This window comes from Pyxicephalus adspersus, chromosome 3 (assembly GCF_032062135.1).
Source record: "Pyxicephalus adspersus chromosome 3, UCB_Pads_2.0, whole genome shotgun sequence".
In the NCBI taxonomy this organism is placed as follows: domain Eukaryota; kingdom Metazoa; phylum Chordata; class Amphibia; order Anura; family Pyxicephalidae; genus Pyxicephalus; species Pyxicephalus adspersus.
In genome coordinates, this window is record NC_092860.1 from 66,394,621 (window position 1) to 66,405,014 (window position 10,394).

General features: G+C 39.0%; 1 long non-coding RNA gene across 1 annotated transcript; it reads right to left on the reverse strand.

Annotated features, from left to right (window-relative positions):
• Positions 1 to 1,698: 1,698 nt before the first annotated feature.
• LOC140326431 (uncharacterized) lies at positions 1,699 to 6,478 on the reverse strand. Its single transcript, XR_011919874.1, has 5 exons — positions 6,438 to 6,478; positions 5,752 to 5,934; positions 4,700 to 4,754; positions 3,193 to 3,288; positions 1,699 to 1,888 (listed from the first exon to the last, which is right to left on the reverse strand). It is a non-coding gene; the product is annotated as an uncharacterized lncRNA (long non-coding RNA).
• Positions 6,479 to 10,394: the final 3,916 nt, after the last annotated feature.

Sequence of the window (10,394 nt, forward strand, 5' to 3'; positions counted from 1 at the left end):
TAAACCAAACCAAAGCACTATAATACATTTTAGCCTTTTGACCTATCTATTCATCGTAGTAAAAATGGTTTTGGCAAAAACTCTACCACTACCATAATGACCTGGTTCATAATTAACAAAAAGATAAGGCTGATTCTGACACATATTGTAGACAGATTCAAGCAGACGTTCTTTGTATTGATCACTACATGCTGTTAGATCTATAACACTACCTTATAGCTCTCTGATTTTCACCACCTTATCAGATGGCTCGATCACATATTGTTGTTTTTTTTTCTCAGTAGTTGTTTCCTAATGGGTAGGTGCACAAACCTGTCAAACTTATATCTTTACTTATTTTGTTTTTCTTCAAAATAAAAAAAAAATATTGCCTGAAAATACCTTTATTAATTTTGAGGAAGAAGCGGGAACTGTTTTAATAAAGGTCTGTTTATTTTTTTCAGACTTGGGTTTTACTCCTTGGGTGCACAAATACACTTTTTTGTGTCATCATGCCCTGTTTGCCCAGAATAGGACATACCCTAAAAATAAGCCCTAGCATGATTTTTCCCTATTTATAAGGATATAAGCCCTACTCCGAAAATAGGCTACAGTTCATAAAAAAAAGTCAATTTAAATAGTACCCTGGGTATTACCCTACCCAAGTCTATCTAAAACTATAAAAATGTCCATAGTTCTGCTGTAAGAGGCCAGGATCAGCATGACACCAGTAACAACCACTATACCTTCAAGCTGAGCACTCCCCTTTAAACTGTGATATCCTATTACAACACAAACAATTATGATTGATTATGTTATGATGTTCCAGAAGATGATGACATGACTATCATTGAATAAATGTTGATTTTTTTTATTCAAGGATAAATGTCGATTGTTGTTTATGAAAAAAAAAGCCCTAGTGCATTTTTTGGAGCAAAATTTAATATAGGTTTAGTAATGATAATAACTGGATGAGGCTGCTTAGGTTATGTTAAAGGATGGGGTGTTGGGGGAGGAGAGGCTATGCACTTGTCCTTAGCACTAACTACTACTCCTGCCATTTTAAGCTCCTTTAAGTTGTGTACACATGTCAAATTTTTCTCGGCCGATAATCGGTATCGGGCGAGAATCTGGTGTGTGTAAAGCCCAGGTCGTTCATCGTCCGTGGATCCGTCCTGGCGGATCCATGGACGATGAACGATCCTAATGCAAGGGAAGGGGGGAGAGCGCAGGTGCCACTCCGTCGCTTTCCCCCTCCCCTCTCCATAGTTCCTCGTTCATGCATCTTGCGGTTCTTATTGTTGGAAAGGATCGTGAAAGATCCTTTCCAACGACAAGAATTGCACGTGTGTATGCGGCTGTAGGGGCATTCCTGAGCTTATTCATAATTAAGCAGGGAGGCTGGAGTTCCAAACATAACATTTCATTCCTGGATTTACCTTCAGCATTCAGAAAACGACTGGGGGACACTTAAATTATTGTATAAGTTACAACTTGTAAAGTAGATGTGATCTCTGGAAGAATGTAGAATTTATATAAAAACGCAATATATTTTATATTGCTTACAGATTAAATAAAAATATAAATCAAAATGCAGATGTTTTCATTGCCATTTCAACAAGGGCTGTATAAACACACTCATGAAAAATCTAATCGCTGAAGTATTTGCATGCACAACAAATTTAGCTTTGGTTTTTTACAACAATTGATGTCATAGTCTTTAATTACTCATGAAAATTTTGATCTTTTATTATTTTGTCTTGTTAAATATACGGTTAATGTACATATGAGTCAAATGTACAAAGAAGTCCACAAATACATTTTTAAATTGATTTTACTTGAACAATTCATGGCAGACCAATTATTTCTGATCACAAAAAAATTCATTTCAAGATGGTGTCTTCTTTGTCTGCAACAAAAAGAACAAAAACATAAATAACCCCATTTTGTTACAATATGGCTACAATTCTGTCAACAGAAGAAAAAAATTAAGTGTGATAAATAAATCAAACCCTCTAAAGACATATCCACAAAAGGCATGCTGGCAGTTTACTCTTTTTAGGATGTAAGACACCTACCTTCTATTTTGCCTAAAATACTCTACTCTATTTCCTCAATTGCTCAAGTGAACGTCTGAGAAACAAGGAGGCTGGCATCGCTGATCATTTGAAAATGTTCGTTGCCTGGCTAGTAAGCTCACTCAATGGCATTGCTAATTTAAAGCCATCGACCTCAAACAACTATACAGGTCAAAAAAATCCTTGAAATGCCCTTTCTGGTTTTGCAACTTAAAGTATTACAACCATAGAGGTAGAATAAAAGCAAGACAATCACATAATAGTAATGTAAAGGTTCCATGTCTCCACCTCGCACTCCTGTTTGCTCCACAAGACTAAATACTAGCACAAAGACTTTTGGCTTGACTGAAAACTTCAAATATAACTAGAGCTGCCTTTCCACCCTCCCCTGGACAAGCAGCTTTATTTCAGCATGAAACTGCAATGGTAAACAAAAGGCATATTTTAGTTAAGTAAATAAGATAAATGCAAAGTAAAGCTACATACACACAAGCAATTATTGTCATTGGAAAGGATCTTGCACGATCCTTTCCAACAACTAAGGACTGCACGATGCACAAACGAGTGCTGTAGATACGGCACCGTTCTGCTCTATAGAGAGGGGAGGGGGGAGAACGACAGGGCGGCACCCTGGTGCACGCTCTTCCTTCTCTTGCATTAGGATCGTTCGTCGTCCATGGATCTGCCAGGATGGTTGGTCGGACGATGGACGCTCTACACACACCAGATTCTTGTCTAATATCGGCCTTGAGCCAAATATCGGGCGAGAACCATTAGACGTGTGTACTCCGGCTTTAGGCAGCCCTACTTTTTCCCCCTCAACAACCATTTTAATGATGCATTACTGAACATTTTTGTCAGTGCACAGCTAATACAAAAAAACAAAAACTTTAGGTTGGTAGACATAAAGAAAAAAAAGTCACTATTCCACAATTAATTTTTCTGCAAAATTGTGAATTTTTAACCCTGGTTGTATCATTGTCTCAGGTCAGCAGCTCACCAAATAGGGCAAGTAGGGAAGAAGACCCTATCATCGAGTCAGCATAGGCAATGGAAGTTCCCAAATTTGCAACACCACAAGTATTATTACATTTTAATTCCATTCATTTCTGCATGAGCATTACACACAACAAACCTGCCAACTCTTTTGCAATGCGTGCTGCTTCTTCTTGTTTCTTTTTCTCCTCAGCCTCTATCCTTCTGTCCTCCTCAGCTATGGGTTTTAAATATGCTGTAACAAAAGATGTTTGTAAGAAACTCCAGAAGACATTAAGCCAAGTTTACCCTGAGCCTTAAGATGAAGTAAACCAATTCCTGCAGAATGTAGGCTTCTACACTCCGGCTCATGGATACCTCTTTTCGTTTTTTCATCACAGTTGAACAATGCATTTGTTAGGGTTGGGGACTCAAAGGCTTGCCTACAAATTAGAGCTAAGCTTTTTAAAACTAAGGTTTTAATGTTACTGCTCTCAAGTGATCTGTAAACTACAACAATAGCTGGAAGTTAAAATTTATGATGTGATGGGTCAGGTCCCTGGTTTGGGTGTAGGACTTTTGTTGGGGGTTTTCTGACCGCTGTGGTATGTCACCAGTGAGGGTTGATGTCAGTGACTGAAAACTAGTGACAGATTTTTTTTTTTTGTTCTTGGCTGATCAGACTACATCTGTAAAGCTGGGAAACAAAAAGCCTAATGCTGAAATTTATTCTAACATTTTTCTATCTCTGGTTTATTTCTGTCTTCATTATTTACTTCTTTAAAACCTAAAGCATTTGTTCCCTCCCAGATATTATTACACATATCATAGGGCTTATTTATGAAAAATGTTTTTTTCATTTTTCAGTTACAGGAGAGGATTAGAACCCATATCAAACTTTTTATTGTGGCGTCATCATTAGGTATTTTTATCTGCTTCAATATAACAATATTCACAACAAACAATGTTTGTTAGGTATTAAAGTTAATAAATTATTTCACCTAAAGCCTTACTTAGTTATATGACTTTTTATACCATCATAATCTCATTACCTATATAAAGGAGGAAAATCCTGAAAGGACTAGAAAAACAGTTGACAACACTGTCAAAATTGCATACTTTTTTTTTTTTAGGGTGGGCTTCAAGGTAGATTCTTTACAAGTTGGTAGTCATAATGAAAACTTGTGAAATTGATCATTGGGTTTCATATGGAAGTAGCTGCAAGAGTGAGAACCCTTATTACCATCAATACCTCAAATAAATTGCTTAGCAGAAACTAATAATTACTAAGCTATATTTTGTTTCTTAGCTTCTCAACAGCACTGTGTATCTGTGTTACTAGATTCTGTGAGTATATGCATAGTACATATTAGATGGACAGTGTGGAAATAAAAAGCTAGCTCCTCGACCTTGATTTTACCTAGTGAGGGTGCCATCATCCTAGGCCCTAGGACCTAGGGTCACCAGGGTGACAAACTCATTCACTGCACTGGATCTATGGAGGGACAGCTCGGTAACCCTATACTTCTCTTCATATTTAAGTTACCAACCCCCTCCCTGTAAATTTTGGATTATTACTAAATGATTAAGACTTATTTCAAGGTTGAAGCACAGTTTTAGAAACAAAGAACATTTTCTCATTTACAAATTCATAGTTTAAAACTTACCAAATCTTGAACTGCCATAAGCAATCCCAAGCATTAACGCAGAATATCTGGCAAACTAAAAGAATATTCACGTTAAGAGTGTGATCTGGAACATGCATGATATAGACAAACAGGTAACGGGACAGATCTTCTTTCAAACTATTTTTGGCAAAATCTATTGGTATAGCAATCTTTGCCACAGCCAAAACAAACTTAACACCCAACCTAGTCTATTCCCCCCCCCCCCCCCCTTCTTCTCTCCGCAGATCTAACAGAATTTTATATTTAGTATATGTGATTTTCAGTGAGAGGCTGCCAAGCAGCATTAGCGCTGTGCCACATATTCCATGCCACTGTTGCTGCAAAGCATTCAATCAAGACTTTGATTTCATAGTTGGAAACTCAGAACTACAAATATGTAAAGCCGTCCCCTCCAGATTCACAACTATGTGATGTATGGATCTACCTAAAAAATTATTTTACTGCCATACAACAACCAGGTATGCCCTAGCACACAACCATTGCTAAAGAGATTAGTGCAGCCAGATATTATTGAATAAGGCCAATGTGGGAGTGTGTGACTTGTGTGTGTTAGAGGGGAGGCAGGAAAAAGACTAGCCTAGGAATAGGGTTCTGGCCTGCTTTCATTCATCTTTACCTATGATTTAGTGCATCAGGTGGCTTTCAATTACTGACAAAGAATGGGAGCTTCTACAGAAAGTGGATCAGGTAAAGCACCCCCTGAAGCAATGGAGGCAAGGCCAGCATACATCACATTATGGCAGACATGCAATGCATGACAGGAAAGGTTACAATATGAAGAAGCAGTAAATAAATCTGCTTGCATTTATAGAACATGACTAGGTTGATATTAGTACACTGACATGACATACCTATACGCCCCCTGTACTAGAAGCCATGCTCATTATACAATCCATACATGACTAGAGGACAGCAGCGGCCTTAATGTCACCTTCACCCAGAGGACACCGCCTATCTCTGAGCTCCGGTCTCCGCTACCACGAGGAAACAACACCGCGGGGAGCTCAGCCTACATACCGGCCCACACTCACCTTGATGAGCGGGGACACTTGCACGGGAGGAACCATCTTCTCTCTTCTAAGTAACGCCACTCACTCAAAGCAGACGGAAAGAGCAGAGGACCACAACGTCACCGGAAACGTGCCTCCGCAGCCCTTCCCCTCTGCCAAGGTTAATAGGACACGTGACTCTGCGTCACATGCCTGACTGACAGCCTGTGGTGAAGTGTGGGTAATGTGTGAGGAAGGTCAGGGAGGAGGATTATATCATTTACTGAGTTAAACTCCATGAAAAACCAGGAAAGATGGACTAACGTTAAAATAGCAGTCAATCCCCGAAAAGTATATTGATGATTATTAGGTTATTAGCTAAATGCTACAGGTTCACCACATGATAATGACTGACTGAAAAGTAACTGGAATTTGCTTATCACATAACTGAGGAGAAGAATCACAAATTAAAAGATTTGTAACACTTTTAGTAAATCTGATTCAAGGCCTCTGGGGTAAACTATCAGTATGACAATGTCACAGACACTCAGCCCCTCACAGTAAGTTTCTGGAAAACCGAGACCCAGCTCTTACAGTGTGCTAAGAAATCTTAATAAAAACAAACAAAGAATATCAGACACACTGGTGGTAGGTTAGGTTTATAAATGCTGGGTTGTTCACTTTCTTATATATTTAATTGTAATATTAATTCTAGGAGTTATTCTGACCTTGTTTTTGGTTTGCCAGTGTCCATTCCTTCTGAAGAACAGGGGGGGGGGAGGGGTTAAAATATTTTTTTATTATCATTATTTGGGGGGAGGACCCTTCCTCTTCCTTATTTCTGAAGGAAAAACCAGCAGCCTCCAGGGACACATACATCATTTATCCTAGGAGGCTTCGGGCCACTTCTGTGCGAATCCAAGATCGTCCGTGTGTCATAAGGGTCTTCCTCACAACTGCACAGGGAGATTGGGACTTTTTTCACATTTTACTTCCATTCCCTATTTTCTGTGTTCAAAACGTTGTCTTTTTTATTTGTTTAGTTGCACCACATAAACATATACATTTTTTTTTAAAAGTCCCCATTTCATTTGTTACTATACCATGATTTGTACCAATCATATTGCCTTTATGAAAAAGGGAAACATTGCTGAACTTTCAACAAGTTCTAAGCTACCTTAGTCCCCAGATGGAAGAACAAATCTTAGTTATCACAATGTTGATAAATTGGTTGATCGTGGTCATGTAATGGGTAGATTCCAATCAGGTTCTGCAGTCTATACCACCCTTCTGCCTGGAACAGTAACAGGTAGAGCTTCGATCTTACACTGGGTTTGAAGAGACTGTCATGATGCTGCCTTATCCTCCAGAAAGGACATTTTGATGTACTCAGATGATGAGAAAGCAGAAAGTCCCTGCCACCATTAACAGAATGTGTCACAAACTATAATGGATGGTAGAAAAGTCAAAGTTTCAGCACTGCGAATTACAGTGTGCATGAAAGTGAAAAGTTTGGGGTGCCCCAAATAAGTTGTGGTAATCAATGGTTACTACAATTAACCTCCCTGGCCGTATGATTAATGAGGATTTTTAAATGTAAAAGCGGTACATTTAAATTTCCCCTCCGGTCCTGCCCTCCAGCAATCTGCTTCCCTTGGCCTTGTGTCCCCAACGTTCACAAACCTGGGACACAGATGCCTGGCCAGCATAGCCAGGGAAAGACGCTGGGCAGCGCTGGAGGATGCCACAGGCACTGCTTGGAAGACACCCACTGGAAAGTGGCAACCAGGTAGGTGTTTTAAACTCCAGGCAATTTCTACCCCAAGTGTGGCTCGGGGACAGCTTTTGGAATGGAAAAGCCACGCAGAGCCACACTCGGGAATACCGCCAGGGAGGTTAACTGAGTCTTGTTAGTTTATCTCCTTCAAACTTGGGTTAGTCTCTCACTGCATTGCACCCTGGTGACCTTTCATGTTGCTCAAGTAGATTTCCACATCTTCAGGGCTGCCCAACCCTGGTTTAACTAATAGCTCACTTTGGCATGTTTGCATTGGGAGCCAGTGGACCCAGCATGGGTACAAGTTTATAGTCATGTTGGAGATGTAGGGGCCTAAATATGGAGAACAAAGTTACATTTGTAGAAGAACAAAAAAATGAACTTTATTTCCACTTTCACCATTAAATAATAAAGACAGGGTAAAAGGGTTTTGTTCGTTTGTCAGGTATCCAAAGCTGAGAATGAAGGTCGCCTAATACCTCTATATTGGTGATCAGAAGCTTAAAAAAAAAAAAAAAAAAAAAAAGTAAATAGTAGAAAAGTGGAAAAAAAATCTCCATTGTGGCTAATGTAGCTCCCTACTGTTAAAGTGGCGAAGAGTAGCTGGTGAACTAAAACTAAGCAGTGACCAGACGATCGCCATCTTTCACTACTGAAACTAGTGATCTGCCATTACCTAACCTTCTTAAAAGTGGTAATCACCATTTTTATAGGGCAAACAACACAATGTTATTTGTGTATAAATTAATTTTTTTTGATGAAATTTGCTCTTTGCTTTTGGTAAATGAGCCTCACAGTATCCACAGCCCATGGTTCTAGTAGCAATCGTGCAAGAGCCTATTTCTAATTATGCTATGTGTGAGGATCCATATCTGAGGCCGGTATAATTACAGTGTGAATGTGTTGGAGAGATTTCTCTGCATTGCTGTTCCCCTAATATATTTTGCAACCTATTGGCCAAGGAAGAAGTGATGACATGAGTAGTTATTGTACTGTGGAGTAGTTGAAGGAAAAACAGGGGATTGACTGTACAGGGCAAAAAAAAAAAAAGTCAATTGCCAAAAGCTGCAGACCAATTAAAATTTGTATGCACTATTAAGCAAGGATTTCTTTCTGTAAGTGAGAACTGCAATTTATTGGGTTCCTGCTGTTGGTATTCACTTTTGAGTATGTCATCATTTCTTGGTTAGTGGGAATAGTTACAGTTAGGTCCATAATTATTTGGACAGTTAAATTTTTTCCAATTTCCGTTCTGTACATTACCACTTTAAATGAAATAACTTTAAATGAAACAACTCAGATCCAATTGAACTGCAGACTTTCAGCTTTAATTCAGTGGGTTGAACAAAAAAATTGCATAATTTAAGGAACTAAAGCCTTTTCTTTTTACACGATCACTGAGTTTCAGGGACTCAAAAGTAATTGGACAAATTTAAAAGCTGAAAATAAAATGTTCATTTCTAATACTTGGTTAAAAACCCTTTGCTGGCAATGACAGCCTGTAGTCTTGAACTCATGGACATCACCAGATGCTGGGTTTCCTTCTTTTTAATTCTCTGCCAGGTCTTTACCGCAGCGGCTTTTAGTTGCTGTTTGTTTGTGGGCCTTTCTGTCCGAAGTCTTCAACAAGTGAAATGCATGCTCAGTTGGGTTCAGATCAGGTGACCATTCAAGAATATTGCACTTCTTTGCTTTAATAAACTCCTGGGTTGCTTTGGCTGTATGTTTTGGGTCATTGTTCATCTGTATTATGAAACGCCTCCCAATCAATTTGACTGCATTTAGCTGGATTTGAGCAGACAGTATGTCTCTGAACACCTCAGAATTCATTTGGCGGCTTCTGTCCTTTGTCACATCATCGATAAACACTAGTGTCCCAGTGCCACTGGCAGCCATGCACGCCCAAGCCTCCGCCATGTTTTACAGATGATGTGCTATGCTTTGGATCATGAGCTGTTCCATGCCTTCTCCATACTTTTTTCTTGCCATCATTCTGGTAAAGGTTGATCTTGGTTTCATCTGTCAAAAGAATGTTTTTCCAGAACTGTGCTGGCTTTTTCAGATGTTTTTAAGCAAAGTCCAATCTAGCCTTTCTATTCTTGAGTGGCTTGGACCTTGCAGTGCACCCTCTGTATTTACTTTCATGCAGTCTTCTCTTTATGGTAGACTTGGATATCGATACACCTACTTCCTTGAGAGTGTTATTCACTTGATTGGCTGTTGTGAAGGAGTTTCTCTTCACCATGGAAATGATTCTGTGATCATCCACCACTGTTGTCTTCTGTGGATGTCCAGGTCTTTTAACGTTGCTGAGTTCACCATCGCTTTGTTTTTTTCTCATGATGTACCAAACTGTAGATTTTGTCACACCTAATATTGTAGCAATTTCTCAGATGGGTTTTTTCGGTTTTACAGCTTAAGGATAGCTTGTTTCACCTGCCTGGAGAGCTCCTTTGACAGCATGTTGTCTGTTCACAGCAAAATCTTCCACATACAAGCACGAACCCCCGCCACACAAAAATCAACTCCAGGCCTTTTATCTGCTTAATTGATAATGACATAATGAAGGAATTGCCCACACCAGCCCATGAAATAGCCTTTGAGTCAATTGTCCAAATACTTTTAAGCCCCTGAAATGAAGGGATTGTGTAAAAAAAGACTTTAGTTCCTCACATTTTTGTGCAATCTTTTTGTTCAACCGACTGAAATAAAGCTGAAAGTTGTGAGAGCTGAGAGTTGTTTCATTTATAATTATTTGTAATGTACAGAACCAAAATTAGAAAAATGGTGTCTCTGTCCAAATATTTATGGACCTAACTGTATTTAACAGTTATGAAAAAAACTGTTAAATGAACTGTTAAATGAACTTTATAAGTTCTGTATAAGATGGTATAAATCAAAAACATAG